General features: G+C 39.5%; 1 protein-coding gene across 1 annotated transcript in view; it reads left to right on the top strand.

The window, feature by feature from the left end:
• Positions 1–257: 257 nt before the first annotated feature.
• The window catches only part of arhgap20 (Rho GTPase activating protein 20), a 99,813-nt gene continuing 80,643 nt past the window's right edge, over positions 258–19,427 (top strand). The window contains exon 1 of the mRNA XM_071481437.1: positions 258–806. The gene's annotated coding sequence lies outside the window, so the exon portion shown is untranslated. The remainder of the gene's footprint in view (positions 807–19,427) is intronic.

Raw genomic sequence — 19,427 nt, 5'->3', positions numbered from 1 at the left:
AACCTTGTCAGTCACAAGCAGGCAGGGATTGTGCTCTTCGGCCGGGGCATGGCGGCCTCCGGCCTCTAGGGGGCGTCCAAAGCCGCAAAAGCTGTGGCTTCCTCCCGGCTTTGTTTTTTTTTTCAAATAAATAAATCAAATAAATGAATTGAGCGTGTGTGTTGAATATGAACCAATACGTACAGAATTAGTTTGCTTGCAAATAAAAAACGACTAGTTTGCTGGTTGTGTCTATATCATGATGACGACAAGTCAGGTCAGAGGTCAAGTGGTGACCGTGGGAATTTAGCGGTAAGTCCGATTAGAGGCGTGAGAAAAATGCTTCTTAAAACACCGTGGAAAACAAAGGTAGGAGCAGCGGAGAAGCAAAGAGGAAGGAAAACAAAGAAAATGATATCGGAGAAACTGAATTTGGGGCAAACATACCATCTGTCTCGACTTTTATCAAAACGTAGCATACTAGCATTAGCAGGTTAGCCTGGAGAGGACGATGCTAACGCATCATTGTTTGCTAACAAGCGCATCAAGTTCAGATACTTCAAGTGAGAACAAGACAAGTCGCCATCAAAGATGCTGAACACCATGTTTGATCCGCCTTCCTTAACATGCCTGTAGCCTTGAGGATGTTTCTCACTTTGCTGGTGGCAAACTGTGAAGAGGAGAACTCATCTTTCCACAAGGCGAGTATTTAAAGTGAACTGAGAGCCAGGACAAGTCAATGATGCCTTTATAATGGCGTCTGAAGGCCTGGACTTTAATGATGTGGTGGAGAAAGGAGAAAGGCCAGAGAGAAGACCATCATTGAGGTAGGCTTATTATTATTGTTCCCACACTATGCTCTGACCTCATTGTATGTTGTCTTGTCTCAGGGTGTTGTGTTAAAACCATGAGAAGTTGACATTAGTCTCTTTAAGAAAACATTTGGCTATTGTGTCATTGTGTCTCTATGCCAGGATGTGTGTTATGGCGGAAATCCTGTATGATGCAGGTTATATATTTCATTATTTGTCATAGGTCTACCTATGCAGAAGAGTATGAACAATGACTGTGTGTGTGTGAGATAGAGACAGAGAGATAGAAGAATCTGAGTCATAGAGCTGTATTGGTGAAGATGGGACAGTATGTGCTTGCGTGTGCTATTCTGCTATAGCTACACTGTAGTATAGGCTAATGTATTAATACTGTTACTGTTCGCTCAGGAGAGTATTGTCACAATCATGCGGTGTAAATCCTGTATTACTGAATATATCTACAGGTTTTGATATTGTCCTTCAGGTTGTGATCATAGGCTGTAGCCTGTCAGTGTAAATCTTATATAAACTGCAGGTGTTTCCAACAGGTAATAGCCTCTGCTGAAAACCTGTAATTCAAAACCTGGATCGCGTGTATGTGTGTGCATTCTCAATCCGGGTGTGGTCACAAGTTGACAACATGATAGAATAAACACTGCTGCTCCACAAAATTTTCATTTGCCTTTAAAGTCATCATTGTTGGTAGAGGTATGTAGATCCTTCACTAAAAGTACTATTACTGTGATATAAAATACTCCATTACGTTTATTATTTAAGTAAAACTGTACTGATTTGATGCCCCTGACTTATATATTATTATATTTGACATCATTAGGTTATTGATACTGACACATCAGTGGGTATGCAGCATATTACTGTTGTAGCTGCTGTAGCTCCTCCCCAGTACACAATGTCCACTCCCAATGTTCACAACTAAAGGAGGGGAAGAGTTAGAACACAAAACAACACATGCAGGCACACAGTATCCAGTACATGCCAATTACAAGTTAAAGAAACAGAGTAGAGTACATGTTTTTGAAGTGAATGTATAAAATAAGAGAAGAAATACATGATAGATTAAAGGTAGAATTGACAGATAGATGCAGAAGGCAGCAGAAATGTCACAGTAACAAAGTGTTGTTGGTGCATGAGCCTGATACATGCTGACACCTTGTGAAATGGTTTTAATGAAGACATCATATACTGTTTGCAGCCACACTCACCCTGCAGCAACTTCTGCCTGTCTGTGTCTATGTATACATGTGTGCATGTGTGTGTTATTAGCGCACATATAAGGGCACACATTTCATCACAAGGACAGACATACACACACACTTCGCATTGACTTCCAATGAGTTCCCTGGAGACGTGTTCCCTCACATTAAACGTAACCACTGCATGTCCGAACACTAACCCAACATCTGCCCAACCAAACCTTACTGGAAAACTTGTTTTATCTTGTGAGGACCAGATGTTTGTTAATAATAATAATAATAATCATATGTTTTCCCAATTTGTCACATGATACACACATACAATCAGTTCTATTCCGACAGCAGTTTTATTTATCTGCTCTGTTGTATTTACTGTATTATGGTATAGCATGCTGCAGCTCTCTTCTGAACTTGTTTTGCACGGTGGAACGTTTTGCACCTAATGTAGTCCTTTGTACTGAGTTCCTGTTCGATGTTTTTGCTATTGTTGCATCATTGAAAGGACTACTGCAAATTTCCTCCCAGTGTTTACATATATCTCTCAGTGAAAATCTACTAGACTTGATCAGACCTGACACACTGCTGCTTCCAAATGAATCAAACGTGCAGATAAAGCTGGGCGAGCATGTGAAAACAAAAACAACAAGCAGCTGGCTCAAGGGGAAGATATTGGCTCTTTAGATGTTGGTTACTGTGAACAGATGTTTTTTTTTTTTTTGTCTTGTTTTTTTTTTTGCAATCCAAACAGACAGAGAGCAAGAAAAAGAAAGATAAGAGGGAGATGAAGCGGCTGAGTGTTACCGTGCAGTGTAATTTGTTGCAAAAATGTTTGCAAGACACAGGGCTAAGCAGTTAAGCATGGGTCATCAGAGTTGTAAAAATTGTTTACTTTAAAGGGATAGTTTGTGTTATTTCAGGTGGTGTTGTGTGAGGTAGTCATGCGTATTCAGTGTATTATCTGCAATAGATTCAGATCAGTGTACTGTCAGTTAGGAGAGGCAGCAGGGAACGTGGCGCACTAGCAGAGAGATGTTCTACTGTGCACGGGGCCAACAGAAAAAATGTGTTTTCAACACTTTTAAAAGATGCCCACTGAAACAATCCACTGTCCACTGAAATGTATGCTTCATTCAGAATGTTTTTAGTGCTTTATCTTCCCGTCAAAACAGCACTTTCCTTTGGAACTACATTTCTCTCAACCGCTGAACGACCGTATTCAAGCGCACCTGTGGCGCACACTGTATTCCGCCACAGCCACAGGTCGGCTGAGTGAACCAGACAGAGCTAAACTTCAGAAAGTACTCTAAATGAAGTGTACAAATGAATGAATATTGGCAGCAAGCTGATCTGAATCTACTGCAGCTAACACACTGACTATGCACGACTGCCTCACACAACCCCACATCAAATAACCACAACTACCACGTTAAAGAGTGTTCACTCTGCAAATGAGTGAAAAGCCAGATGTATGAATCTTCATATCCATATTGTTTGGTTTTATGAAACCAAAATTTCATTTTCCTGCCTGCCACTTCTTCAGATTTCCCTGCTTGATCACAGCCAAGTTGGGCTGTTACGAAATTGATGCTTATAAATGAAACAGCAGTTATACAAGAGTCATGGGAGTGAGGTCAGTGGTGTCAGGGAGCTTGTTTGTTTTGGGATGAAACTATCTTGACCCTCATCGCCTCCAGCATTTCCTGAGGGGAAAGCCAACGTTGTTGAATAAGGAAACCTGGCCTCATGCTGAAAAGGGAGGGTGGGCTTGGTGGTCAAGGCCTCCTACAGTGAGAAGTGTGTGCATAGGAAACCAGTATTAAAAACTATTCATAAACCACCCTCACTGCTTAAACAGTCTATAAATATATAAAGTTTTGATCTTTTGACCTGTGTGCACAAACAAATGACCAACTTTATAACAAGTACTTTATTATTAAATATAATAAGTCAGAACACAATAATGATAAATGCATGCAAAAATAGCAAATAAAATATGACTAGTGTTGAGGGTTATTGTAATAGTATAATAAACTGCATCTGTTCTGCAAATGCAACAACATTAAATACATTCAGTGAGAGACAAGCTTATTTTCATCTGAAACGTTTTTCTATAATGTTGTAGTGAGTAGTTAGTATTTGTAAAATAATAAAAATATGGCTGATGTACCACGTGTCTCTGTAGATATTTCAAATTCTTGCTCCCTCTGCGTATTTCAAACCGGAAGAAAATACAAATCAAATTTCTAGATGACGATTTTGTTAAAGTGTAATTCCACAAATTTCAGGAAGAAGAGTGTTTGTGGAAAAAATGATATTTCTGTTTCTGATGCATCAATTTTGATCCATATTTTTTTTTAAAAAGTCCATTGTGAGTCTGAGAATGTTATGAGTGCAACACTAAATTGGCAGAGTACTGTTTTAAAGGCACAGACTGCTCTTGTATGGTTTAATGCTGATATTATGGCCATATAATGCTGGAAGGCGTGAGCCAGCCCTGTCACACAGCCCAGTGTTGTTCTGTGAATTTCTGTGTGTTTATGGATGTGTGCTTAAATGGATTCAGCTTCTTCTGACCACCAATCACGTTATGTCCAGTCTGACATCCTTATTACACCATTAGCAATTAAACCAAACGTATTGAAATCTCAGTGTAAATAAAAGTGTCCAGTGTATTATATCACCAAGGCTGATATATAACACTTAAATATTATTCTAAGCCTTTAAACCTTTTAAATGTCTTAATGTGAATTCCATTTTAGCCAATACAGACAGACATCTTGTTAACACTGCAGACATATGAGGTATTTGGTAGGGCTGCAACTAATTATTATTTTCTTTATGATTCATCACGTTTTCATTTACCTGATTAATTCTGTTGTTGTACTCAATGTACAGAAACTGAAAAAGAGACGAGCAGCAAATCCTAACATTGGTAAGGAACCAGAGATTGTTTGGCCTTTTGGTTTGATAAATGAGTTAAATGGTTAATCGTTTATCAAAACTGTAGCTTCTTTATTAGTTTTATTTTTATTGTTGATTGGTTAATGAATCAACTAATTGTTAAAGTATCATTAAGTAGCTTGATTTTTATAGACCTCTTAACTAATTTAACTGATTTATCTTTTGTTCTAGATAATTTTATACTTATAGTATGTCATGAGTTTTAAGAATTGAACCATTTTCTGACTTTTTAAGCTGCGACAGTCAAGTGTGTGAGTGTGCTTTGCAATTCTGTGTGTATAAGAGGGACAAAGAAGAGCACATTGCTGCACATGTGTGTTTGTACCAAGGCTGAGGTGCCCAATGTTTGTTTATACAAAACATGCTCCAATTAACTGTTAGATAATTAGTGGCTTCCTTATTTTCATTGTTTCAGAGTCTGGGTGCAGTTTGTTTCATGCTGTGTCTGTGGATGAGCAGTCAGCACATATACTGACAACACATCATGGAGAACAACAACACGTTTGTATGTCTGTGTGTGTTTGTGTGTGTTTGTTCAAAGATTATTTCACAGCACATCAAAGCTACGTCTATAAATCAGATGTGAAGCTTGTTAACTCACAACATTCAGTGTACAGTTTATGGGAACTGGGCCAATTAAACTGTATGTCCATTCACTCTTACTGAAGCAGAACACTGGTTGTTGTTGGGTTACTGCAGTTATGTAACAGAACATATCGTGTGGCATGTGGCGGACCAGGTGAAGGGTTAAAGTTGGGGTTAGACTGACTCATATTTTTACTGCAATTATGGCGTGTTCAAGGTCTGCTAATAAAGGTGAGAGGATTTTGGTACAGCACTACTTTCTACTGCAGTAATAATCCTGATAGTGACATCTGTGGAATATACAGCATAACCAGGGCGTTATATGTTGAAAAACACACTGATGACATAAAAAGCTGCATTTGTGGCAGCAGAAGTTTCAGAGGTAAACATCTCAAAACCTAAGACCAGACACCACTTGTACAGTTAGTGGTAAAATATGATGTTTTGCAGTTTGAGTGAAAGGACAGAATTTGATTATTTACCCAGAAATCATGCTAAAATGACAAGTATTCAGTGTTGTCCCATCGGCTTTCCCTTTGACAAACAAGCTACAAGCTAATCACTTCAGTACATCAGTTACCCACAAATAGATGCAAAACATCAAACAAAGAGACACAAAATGACCACAAAGAGACAAAAAACAAACTCAGAGTTTGGGAGGTCTTGGAAGGGTTCGAGGTCTTTTATGTGTCAGGGTACAGACCACAACAGGGAATAGGAAATAGGAAATTTTGACTTTAAAAAAATATGTTTTATAATATGATTTTACATCAGAATGTTGTTTATTTGGCATTCATTTACAGTGACTGTTGATAATTGATCTTAAACTTAAGTCTTGACACATTTTTACTTATTTCCTGAATGTGCTCTGCTTCTTTCAATCTGTGCACCATCTTAATCCCAATTCAAAGTTTCTAAACTCAACCCTGTGTCAGTGCAGCACACAGTCCATTAGTCAGCAGATCTGCAGTGGTTTGTCAGATGAAAAAGAAGCCCTGCAGTCACATCCCACTGGAAACACACGTAAGACCTTTTCTTCTGTGGTTGATGGTATAAAATGTTGACATGTTGCGTTGTTGCTTAACATGTGTCTGTTCGCTTATTAAAAGCCCAGTAATGGCTCAGTGAATGATTCACATTTCTGTGTCATTCGTTCATTTCCTGTGATTCTTTAAGTGGCCTTTGCGTTGCACAGCGATTTATTGGACGGGTCATAATTTCTAACAGATCTCTCAGTTCCTTGGGTTCAAATAAGTGGCGGCTGAGGTTTCCCTCTGAAGGGCATTTTGGAAATGTGAAACATCACTGACCCAAATAAATGCCACATCCACCATCTGGCTGTAGACTCAACAAATACGAACAGCACGAAACGACTGCCTCATCTGTCCGTCTCTGTCCGTCTCTCAGTCTGCTTCTCATTTGCTTTGTGTGTCATTCAGACAGTGTGAATATAAAAGGATTGACAGTAGTTTTTAGGTGCATGGTGGGAAGTCTTGTAAGATTTCTAATAATAACTGTGGAAGGTGATAAGCTTAATACCCTCCTGTACAAATGCTTTGATGTGATTGTGTGTGAGAGAGCGAGACAGAGGGAGAGCAATTACTGTGATTACAGCTCACTGGTTGAAATATACATATCAAAGATTTTATAGCTACAGCTTTTTACCAAAAAGAGATCAGTATGGTCCACTGGTATGTAAATCGTATGACTTTGACACTGGACAATGTGTTTCTTTTTCCATCCTAATCAACTTTGATGCAGCAGAAACTACACACACTGGACAACCAGTAAAGCAGTTTTCACACTCTGTAACCTTCACTTTCACAAAAAACTTAGATGTCACTTTCTTATAAACTGGTTGTGTAAAATGTTCCAAAAAAATTCAGCTGTTAAAATTACTCACATTTTTAGACATAAGACCCTTTTCACGACAGACATTTTGAAAGCAGGAAAAGCAATTACAATGAAAATGGTGTATAAATGTTTGTAAAATGTGTTTGGTTCCAAGTACAATTAAAATGTGTATATATATATATATATATACATACATATATACACACACACACACACACACACACACACTTTAGTTCAGAAAAGCCAATGTGATTTGGTGCAAAAAAAAAAATCTAGATGACTGGTTATGATGTAAAAGTGTGGGTAGTGCTGTGTAAATTGGATATTTGATATGTGGCTGAGTATTGAAACACTGTCAGGTGGATAATTTTCTCTCAAATCTTTCACTAAAATAAACATTAAATTGCTACGATGGAAAAACACCACGTCACAGGTGTAACTCCTCCATCAAAACGTTTAAAGCACAGACATCAGCAGAAAACTGCCGCTGTCAGACTGTGAAAGCTGTGAAAGTGATGGACGTGACTTCGGGCGCTGTATGACACTGTTGGGGGTTGAAACCCTGTACAGCAGTGTCTTGGGTGAGGGCATTTTAGAGGTTATCTTGTGTTCAGATCAGTGGAAGGACGACATGTTGCACAACAGGTAGTTGATTTCTGAGCTATAAGCCAACTCTGTTAGGTGCATTAGATTTAAAACTTTTTTAATATAGAAAAACTCAGTAAAAGCAAACAAACTGCTGACTAACTCCGTGGTTATGTTGAGCATCGGCAGAACGTCAACCATGAGTCTATGTTTTGATGGCTGCCTCGCTGCAGCCACTATTTCGTGCCTGTCCCATTGGCCCTGAGGTTTTATTTTAGGTGCTTACTTTTTTTTGTGTGTATGCATCATGTTTTCAGGTCAAGTAAAAACAGCCTGCAGCGCTTACCCGCACACACAGTCTCCCTTTATCTCACACACACGCACGCACTTTCATTCAGCCCTGGTGGCAGTGATGCTTTATAAACAACTTTTTTGTATCTTTCTGTGCGAGCCTCATGCAGGTTAGTGTGAGAAGACTGTGTGTTGCTTGAATCCCCTCTTGACCTGACGGCCACCTCCAAATATGGATCTTAAATGCGTCCTTAACGTGTCCTAACCTTAGGTTCGGATCACCTGTGGACGGAGGTTAACAACATGTCTGAACAGGCTTTTGTGTTTCTGTAAATAATGAATCAAAGAACATTACCAATGCAGATGCTTTCATACAGGACAACAGTGACCACTGAACGCTCTGAGGACTATGAAAATGATGTGAATCATACAGTATGCATTCACAGTCTTTCCTAAGTTTCAAATGAGTGACTGATGTGACATAAAACATAAAGCGTGCTTTTGCAAATGAAGACTTTAGTAATGTGTAAATTGGTTTGTAGAATACCTCTGTAGCGCCATCCAAACAAAACTAATAAACAGTAAAAAGGAAATGACTTCAGTATCACAACCAATAACATAGCTTCCAAAAATAATAGTTTTAGGGGTCAAGCAGGATGTTATATTTAAAGGTCCCCTCCAGACACATTTTAAAGTTGGTTTTCCCATGTTAAAAAGTGAGGATGAGTCTCGTTAAGATTTTTTATGGTACTGCTACTTTTATTGATACTGCTTATTGATCTGGCACTTTAAAGGTACTGTCACTCTTATTGGTACTTTATTTTATCATTATACTCAATTCATGTGTATAGTTGCAGCAAACTTGTTTTGAACAAATTACTATTGTAGACTGATTTTGTAATGATGGAAATGTAAAACAAATGTAATTCACAATGATTCACTACAGTACTTCTTTTTTGACAGTATTTTAGTAGTATTTAGTGTTGTGTGCCCACATCACTAAGTCCTCCCCCTCCCACTCTGAGTTACCTGAACCTCTGTCCATTTCAGATGAATTAAAGAACACACCCACAGCAATCAGTTGGCTATTTGTTGTCTTTTATGGTTAACTCATGTTTGTGTAGTTTAGTTAGCTCTGTGTTGGCTTCCTTTGCTAGCACACAAAACAAACCTGGCGCAACAAAGGATTAGCAAAAATGCATCACAGACGAATTCTTCATGAGAAACGGAGTTGGTCAGTGTGCAAGAGAACTTTTAAGGAGCAGTAATAAATAGGAAACCTGTTTTCTTAATTTCTCAAGTACAGAGAACAGAGCTGCCATTGTCAGAGCTTATCGATGCTATGGAAAGAAAAAACTGTAAATGGGCTGGAAGCACATCTACGTTTACGTCATTGAGAAATTTTAGATCAGGACCCCGTCCACCACCGCCTCTTGCACTAGGTTGACTGGTGGAAGAGCAGCACATATCAGTACCACTGTACACAAACACCTGCATACATAAAAAGTATTTTTTGGTGTAATTTAATGAAATTGTTTAGGGAACCACTTCCTCATAGAAACCTAATATTAACACATTTACTCTGCTGCAGTTGTAACTTACCTCCAGTCTAAACCCTCTCTAACTTTTCAGCTCTTGTGATTATGGTTCACTTACTTTACACAAACATGAATAATGCTATAAACTGCATCCATCCATGGAAAATCACTGAAGTAGTCAAGCAGATCAATATCACAGGGAGGTAACTTGTAGAAAGCCCACCCCAGTCCGCACTGACCCCTCAGCTCTCCTCTTGTAAACCCTAAGAATGCTTTTTTTTGCAGCTCAAAAGCCTTTCATATTAACATTACACAACCGGAGGAACACGTAACACATGCAGTTTTGTGGACACCTTTATTTTAAGGTGCCCTATAGTTCTGTGAATGGATACATTTTGTAATATGGGCAGCCCTGTTGGGCTGTAGCTGAAACCTGTGTTTGATCCCAAATACTTTCTGTGATGTGAAAACATGCCTCCACAACAGTCACTTCACCTGTGTGTGATGTAATCTCAGTTGTCTTTTCTGATCTTTAGTTTCAGTTACACACTGCAGGGCTGCTGGCATGAAGCCAGGATTACATAAATGTTTTTTTTTAGTATGAATTAAGAAACAATTGCACAATTTAAGGTAAAGACCCAATCAGGACTTGTTGGCAATATATTGTATGTTACGTTTTTCCACATACTGCGGTGAGTTCAGGGTCAGGAAACTAATCAGTCCCATTTGAACAACGGTGTCCTGCCTATCGTTTATCATATCAACAGTCTATTATACAGCAGTAATATGTGTGAGATTGTGGATTATACAGCAGTAATATGTAGTGTAATAAAACACAACACAAAATCTGTGTGTATAGGTATAGTCTGACATGTTAACCCTCCAGAATCAATATGTGGAAGGTTTGTGACTCAGTTTCTGTATCCCTACATGCACTTCCATGGGGTGCCCGCTATAAAATGTTGTTGTGCCCCATAGGAGAAGTGAGTGACGACATTGTGACCTGAGATATTTTTCGGTTTCCGTTCAAAAGCTAAATCTCCAGTACATTAACATATTGTGTCATCTAATTTGTGTATGGGCTAAATTGCATTGTCACAGTTGACGGACAGGATTTTGTTATTGAACACTTTTGTCATAATAAACGGAGACCGCCTCCAACGATATCCTGGTCTTAGCCTCCTCATAAAACCACAACGCACACAACGCTAGAAACATCAGTTACACTTATGAACACTTGTCTTTTCACTTGTTTTTTCGCTCTTTGTGGGTTGTGATTGCAATTCAAGCAACATTTGAGCATCACTTTTTGTTGTGTCCCAGTCTCCCCACTGAGAAAGGAGTCTGTACAAAACACAGTTTGTGTTGGCAAATCTCATAAATGCATAGAAGGTGAATCTGATGACAAATGCATAATCTTTGGTGCTGAGGGGACTCTGTGAGATGTGAGATAGATGGAGGCTTAAATTCTCAGCTTACCCCCCCCCCGCCCTCCCCCTGGGCAAGCTTCAGCCGCTGAGCCCTGGCCTTCAGATTTCATTTAGAGAATGAAGGGAGAGTATCTTGATATGCCTGAGCCTGGCTGAGGGCTTCTCTCAGCTGCCCCTGCCGAGCTGGACTGTTGTGTAATGGCAGGATGTATGTTTGATTGTGATCCCTGCTCAGCCAACTATGGTAGGGTTTCTTAGAGGGCACAGGGTTTATGTAACTGGGATGTGAGAGAGGGCATGGGAGGATACTGTACCCTGTCATCTGTGTCTATCTTTGGCTGTGGATACTGAGAGTTTGTCTGAGACAACAACAGGGAGAGGACGTACAGTGAGATGTACGAGGAACATCTGCTGGTCAGTGTCCAGCGAGGCTCAATGGGAAAGAGATAGAAGGGATTGCCGCCACTGTTGCTGTGTTTGTGTACTGCTTCTGTGTATGGTAACTGTATAAACAGTCTGCACGCCAGTGTTGAATTTGAATGTGATTTGACTGGTTGTAGCCCGGCCGACCTGATGTTTACTCTCAAGGAATACACAATTAAAAAAAGGTTACAAGTGCCTGCTAATTTATTTCATACACTTCATGCAGGTATGAATAGAAGCCAGCCCCTCCAGAGCCTCAGTCTTAATGACATGTTTATGTGATCTGTCTTAATTTGCTGATCTATTCATAAACTAATAGGTGTGTTTCGTATGTCTCACTGAGACAGTATCATAATAACACACCTCCCCATGACTAATCACTGCACTTCACCCCTGGTGCATGAAAGCTTGTGCTGAGAGCTCAGAAGAGAACATCTCGTGAAGTTTTGCATTATTAACTTTAACACACCTTCAAATGAGGCATTTTATAGAGTATCACATGTCACAGACACAAGCATGACTTTTAAAACTAAAGTGTATTGGTGTGGACGCCATCCATATTACCTGTTTCTCTTTGACTGAATGAGACCGTAAAGTAGAGTACGGTCAGCTGGACAGGGTGGAAGCACGGGACTGAACATGAGGTAGAGTTTTTTATGAACAGAAATAACCAACATGAGCGAGATAAAGTTTGTGAGAGGTCCTGTATGTCAGTTTTGATACTTTCTCAGTTAATTGCCCTGCAGTGAGAGAGGTGTCTACAGAACAGGCACGCTCATTAATGTGATGTAGGTACGTAACATCTTGGCATAGATACATTTACCACAGTCCAGCCACAGTTTGAAAGGACTGAACCTGAGTAAAGACTGAAGAATCTGGACCAAGTGTTTCCTGGCTGTTGGTGAGCGGTGCGCAGGTGTTATGGTCTGTGTTTGAGCTATGTGACATCTGCTAAATATCACTATATCACTGAATTCTGATATTTTATTTTTTAATTTTAATTTCTACATTTTATTATTATTTTTAATTTTAATTTAATTTTATTATTTTGATTTTATTTTTATTTTTTGGCTTGGTGGCAAAGATTGTGGTGTGGCGGGACGCCGTGCAGAAAGGTTACCAGTGGAAACACTGAAATGCCCTTTAGCTTTCAGTTTAAACAGATGGGAACAGAAGACTGTTTCAGCCGCTGCTCTTTTCAGGTCATTTCTTTCTGCTTCATCCTCTGTTGGCTCTACACACACACCCACACACACACACACACACACACACACACACACACTCTCACATTCAAAGCTATAAAAATGCAGGGAGGAATGCTTGGACGTCATAGCTCTGCTAATACTATGTTATATTTGTTGAGTACATAGTCGGAGGGAACATCTGTGGCAAAAAAAAAAAGAGGGTAATTATTTTTTGTATCGAACGCCCAGAAGAAGATTCTCGTAATCATTACAGAAACACAAACATTCAACACAAACACTGTCAGAACAACAAATATGTGTTTATAGCTCATAATGAGACTGAACACATTGTTCTTCTGGCCATAGCTCTGGAAATTAAAGGTGATCTGGCATTTGGTGTTGATAAGCTGCAGAGCAGCCGGGCAGAGCAAAACAAGCTAATAAATCTGATGATACATTACTTCCCAAGACACAGTTACACTTTAACAGACTCCATCGTGCAGTTGCTTTTCCAACTTGCCATCTTGAAGTTGTTGTATCATTTTGTTAATAGAAATGTATTAATGAATTACTATATTACAACTTAACCCGTGGTCTGGCTTGTAGTGACTTTCCCCTATTTTTGAGTCTGTCAATTTTCTGTGCATTCACACATCAGCTTTGTCTTACTGCTCTTTGTTTTGAGGTCGATCACCTGCCGACTCCACTGACAAAACTGTAACTGTGCTGTTTATCATAACATTGTGTCATCAGCTTGATAGTTAGATGGAAAGTGCTGAAAAATGTGACCTTCTCCGTCTCTTTCCAAGTCAACAGCACCAGTTTGTTCAAAGATTTTCTTGCAGGAGAAGATACTGGATTTAACTGAATAGTGAAGTTGCAGCAGTAACCATGAATACAAGGGTGTTTTCCTTATCAAAAGTCCATCTCATGCATCTCATGTAAAAACCTTGTTAGAGACTTGGTCCAAAAAGAGAGGATACCTGCATGTATCTGTGCTCAACAAAAACCATAATGTTACACACTGTGTACTCATTAAAGTGAATTGAGTTTAATTGAATTTAATTACATACAAACACACTGAATCTGTTGCTCCTGATGGCACGTTGATGAATGTTTATTCATCCATTCACTGCTAGATAACAATGAATGAAAATGCTCTAAGCATAGCCTGGTAGAACAGTTGGCCACAACCCCCCCACCCCACCCCTCACCCTTATTGGACCCCTTCAATAGTCAAATCCTCTTCTGTTGTGTCTGAATGCTGTGGCTGTTGACCACAGCTCTGAGACTCCAGCTCAACAGTGATTCACACCAAATGAGTCATGCAGTGTCAATCCTTAAATCATCTTACATTGTTCAGTCACCCTGTGGTCCCATCTCTGTCACTGAAACAGTTCACTGTTGCAGGAGGCTTTGGAGTGAAATGGTTTTATTGATGCTGTGGCACACAGGACGTTAATTCCCTGAGGTAAACAGCAATATTATTAAGAAAATCACTACGTCATCAGGTTTAGTAAAAATTGATGTAATGTTTTCAAATGGTATAAACTGGATCTGCAGGGTTGAAACTTTTGTCTTCTCTAACTGTTTGCTTTTCAGTCCCCGTTTGAACCCATAATGTTACTCTCAGGAGATAGCTGCTCCTCCCTCAAAAAGTACCTTGGTTCTACCAATCTGAAGGTTATTTTTATGCTCTTTTAACCAATCAGAAGTCTGTCACTGGAGCTACCACATGCTGGGTTTCCTGGAGAAGTCTGGGATTGTGGTTATGTTGATTAGTGGCTTGGAGACGTATGCAGCTATATTTATACTTCAGAAACACACCCAAAATACAGGCCATTCTGGAAAAGTGGTGGGGTGGGGGTGGAGAGGGAGAAAGAGATAGAAAACCAGAGAGGGAGAGAGAGCGAGAGAGAGGTAGAGAGAGAGAGAGAGGGGACAAAGTCCCCAACATACCACAGATGTTTCTGCAAACCATTTGATCCACAGGGAACTGAAAGAAAAAGTCACTTCATGATGTGCTTGAATGATACCGTATGTGATTTTTTTTTTTTTTTTTTTTCCTCTACAGCCGAAGAACAGAACAACCTCAGACTGTAAATGTCTCGTTTCCTCTAGGGGCGACAGTGCTCACTTCTCAAACTCTGAAACAAGCTTCATGGCTGCCTCCTTTAAAGAATGTAAGGCTTTGGACATCTGAAGGCTGGCAGGAGATGGAGAGCGTCACCATACAGTACAGTTATAAAGCGGTTGGTCGCCATGATGTCAACACACAGTTTTGTCCTCCCACAGACAAGTGGCAGGGTGTTTGGGCAGTTGTTGCCTCTCTGAAGACTCGTCATGACAGAAAAAATATTCTAGGCCTGAGTTTTGACCTTATCATTGAAACCTCTTGATGTCAGTAAAATACTATTTACTATTATCTGTTCAAAGGTATTGACACTGCTTCCAATAGAAAAAGATAGTAACCATGTTGCAGTTTGCTTATGAAGACTTAGCTGAAGGACTTGAGACTTGGCTTGTGAAACTTGACTTAAGCTTGGGACAAACCTGAACGCTGTACTAAAGAACATGAACCAAGTAAATCCACTAGACGACACTCAACTGGTCAGTAACAACTGGACTCCTGGTTAACATGGACTGCAACCACACTGATGAGTTAGAGGTGCTGAGGTCTGTTGCTGCTCGGTGTTTATTAGTTTGAAAAAAAGTTTTCATTTACCCTGAATTTATGGCAGATTAGTCTCATTTCACACAGGTAAGAACTAGACAGCTTCATGCAATAGATGAATTTACACGTCTGTCTGTAGTCTGTTAGTTTGACCTAAGCTATAGTCAAAGTGTGTCTTTGTGAAACCAGCCTTGAGTCTCACATCATATCATTTTAATAGTCAGCATTCAAATCTGAAATACTTGAAACTGACTTTCAGTTGCTTATAAAGACTTGTGACCTGACATGTACTTTCCCTTAAGAACACAAGACCTGACTCAATGCAATATACTTGAACAGCTTCCTTGATTGATTCAAAGTGATCAATACAAGTTGTAAAATTTTTTAACATTTGACGTTTGAAATGTCCAGAGTCTTGGATCGAGTGCTCTCTGTATATTTCTTCCTTCGATAATGTTTTTGTTGTTAATGGTTTGGATAATTTGCTCTGACTGGGTTTATGTTTTCCAGATGTGTGTTTTCTGGAAAATTTGGTCATTTTTATTTTTTCCATGAATTAATTGGAAATGGAACACAGCATTATAAGTGTTGTATAAAGTCAGGAAACATTTGTTGTGTTCACACTTTGACCAAAATAAAAATTTTTGCCATCAAGCATGTTGAAAAACAATTCCTTTATTCCATAGTTGTACATATTTTCTTCTTTTTTTTCATGACTTGTTCCCGTGTTAATACAGCACCTAAGCTGCAAAATGGATCAGACATAGAACAACACAACTGCACATGTAAAATATTGATAATAATCACACACATAATTGGTAGGTATAGGTACAAAAAATTCTCTACTGTGGGGGCTGGTTATGACCATGGCAACTTTTCTACTTTTTGCCAATGAAAACTTTGGATCAAGGGACTGAAAGAGTTTGGTGAAGGTTAGAATTAAGTTGTGGTTACAGCGAAGAAAAAAAAAAAAAACCCTCCCAGTAAAGAAACTTGTGGCACAAGTAGGGAGTTAAACCCAGGTCATCGGGTTGGAGTTTAATGTCTTTTTCCACTGAGTTGTTGCTTGATTATTTTTCACTGCTTCAACATAAATTTTATGCTTTGAATTTTGGGTTTAAGATGCAGTTGTCAGCCATGTCCTCTGTCATGGTGGAACAAAAACCAGGTGAAAGACAGAGTGATGGACTAAATCATTCAAAGATGCGGGTGAACAGTGTTAGTTATCTTTGTTGTGGGACCAAATCCCTGAAGGAATCATTCCCAAGCATATCTGAAATGTGTTAGTCATCTCAGTTGTAATGTTGTTATTATTTTCTCAGAGCCGAGTACTTCAACAGAAACCACCCTCAAATAAAAACCATATGGGCAAATTTTCCATCAGTATTTGTGAGGATCAACAACTCTGAGGGTAAATGGAGGGAGGAAGAAAGAGTGAGAGAAGATTGGACGAGAGGTACAGGGGATGGTGGGGATGGATTAACCGGGATTATGTCTCTCGGTACACACAAGATAAAAGTAAAAGCCTGCATAAACAGAGCAGATAAATATTAGATATAACTTCAACAAATTCAGATAATTTAGTCAAGATTTGGTGTTTAAATTAACACCAGCTGCTTTCATTTGATGATATTATAGAGAGTTATTGTTTGTCCAAGCAAATAACATAATGAAATATATGACCTAACAGTGGAACACAGTTCATTGCTTTCACTCTCAATTTTTGCCAAATTGTGATGCTGCCATGTCCTCATCTACAAAACTGTCCACTGTGAAAGTGTGATATTGATTTCATACATATCACTGTGCTCTGATTCCCAAAGAATATGAAGACAGAAATGTTGGCCTCGTCCACACTGTTCGTGAATCACAGTTATCTATTTTAAGTTTTCTATATTGCACCGTTAACACACCCAAGACTAAAGGTGTTTTTCTAACATCAGATAAATTTAATTTAGGGACTCAGTTTAAAGTTACACTCGTCAGGCGTAATGTTTGCCTGAACTCTGTGTCATGTCACCGAAACATTTTAATTTGAATCAGACCAGAATCTAAAAATACCATAAAAAGTACAGCACACTGATCCACTGATTCCCAACACACTGTGTCATGTGTCGTGCCTGTCTGCTCTGATCTGATGAGCTTCAGTACCTCTTCATTCACACCACCTGTCATGTCCCAAGTGTGTGCGCTTTTCATTTGATTTCAAAATGAATATTATTCCTTTTATCCATCTGTGTTTTGATATTTTACTAACTCATGCTCTGCTGAGCGAGTGTAATTAGTAATTTTGATATTAAAAATGCTGAAAATTAACCCCCATTTCTTAATCCTGTTCTTCCAAAACACAAATATGTGGAGAGTGTAAAATTTAACCCTGATGTTTTCCAAACAAGGCAGAGAGGTAGCCAAACTTGTGCCAAAAATTTAATTTGAGAAAATTGCATAAATCTTTGCTGTGCTGCCTGTTGCAGCTCTTTTCGGTGTACACTCAGTTTTCCGTTTATTAGGTACATCTAGCTTAAACTAACGCTGTTCAAGAATCACAAGATGATATGTTTATTCTGTGAGTGGGTGGAGAGATTCACCTGCTATCCATCATCCATCCATCTGTTCATCCATTCATCCATCCATCCATTCCTTGACCAACTCCTCTACCTCAGTAAATGGTTAAATGTCTCTTGGATCCATGTGTTCATTGTGCACACCAGCTACAGCCCCCCCCCCCCATCTCCGTTCTTTCTCATCTGTGACTTCATGGCTGCAGTGTTCTTGCCTCGGGTTGGCCACACTGGACAGGCTTGGTTGACTTGAAGAAATACTGCGGCACTTCCTCATCGTTCAGGTATTTATCCTGAGTCAACAGTGTGAAGCTGAACTGATTAGGCGAAAAGTCAAGTCATAAGAAAATACGCAGTAGCTACTGTAGATGCCAGTGAGTTCTCTGAGGAGCAGAAAGGAAAGGTCTCTCTCAGACAGAGACCCAGTGCAGCATCACACCAGATCAAATCACTGCAGCAGGACTGGGATTGATATTTGCATAGCTCCTCTGTAATGATGTTCACCCACAGTGGGTTAAGAAGGGGGTCAAACCTGACACAGCTGCCTGGCATGTTTCCCCTCTGAGTCACTTGGTGAATGACAGTCATTTTGTTTCGGAGCTGTATCTGCGGACGCCTGAACAAGCCCTCGTAAATGTCATATTAACCCGACCTCTTGCGTGGAGTACGGTGTTGCTGTCTCTGCTAACACACCTGTACAATTCAGGTCATGGACAAAGTCGCTGTTAGTTCCTCTTCACTTAACTACACTGAAAATACACCTGACAAGCCTCTGTGAGTATTTGTGGTATTTCTTGATTGTTTAGTTTTCTGTCGTCATCCAAAGACAAACACATTGTTGCGTCTGATGCTACCCTCGCTTACCTTTTTGTCATGCTGTCATGCTCATCCCTCTATTGTGGCCTATATTTGTTGCTCAGTGGACACAGCAGAGCGCTGAGATGAATGGTGCATGAGTTGCTCTGTTGTTTTGGTGGAGCATTTTTCAGACACAGTCTCCACCCTGGGACAGTCACAGTCAGGCTCGTTGCTCGACTTAGAGGAAAAACTAGCTCCTGCTGTGTCCAGGTATCTCTGCCTTCATGACCCAACAGCTGAGGGTTATCGTGACCATAATACACACTTGTTTTTTGTGATTACTGAAACGGTCCAACTGTGGCAAATCTCAAGTCCTGTATTTATCACATCATGAGCAACTCTGTCTCCAAGACAAAGCTTATGTACAACTAAACTGCTACAGCAAACACGTTTTAGATATATGGCTGATTAATGTATTTGGCAATTTGCAGCTGAACCTATCAATAAAATGATCGTAGACAGCATTTTTGTATTTCAT

This window comes from Trachinotus anak, unplaced genomic scaffold, assembly GCF_046630095.1.
Source record: "Trachinotus anak isolate AG129_WGS33_773 ecotype Australia unplaced genomic scaffold, CSIRO_AGI_Tana_v1 ptg000001l, whole genome shotgun sequence".
In the NCBI taxonomy this organism is placed as follows: domain Eukaryota; kingdom Metazoa; phylum Chordata; class Actinopteri; order Carangiformes; family Carangidae; genus Trachinotus; species Trachinotus anak.
Note: the sequence above shows the minus strand (reverse complement) of the source record. Positions and strands in the feature narration are given on the sequence as shown.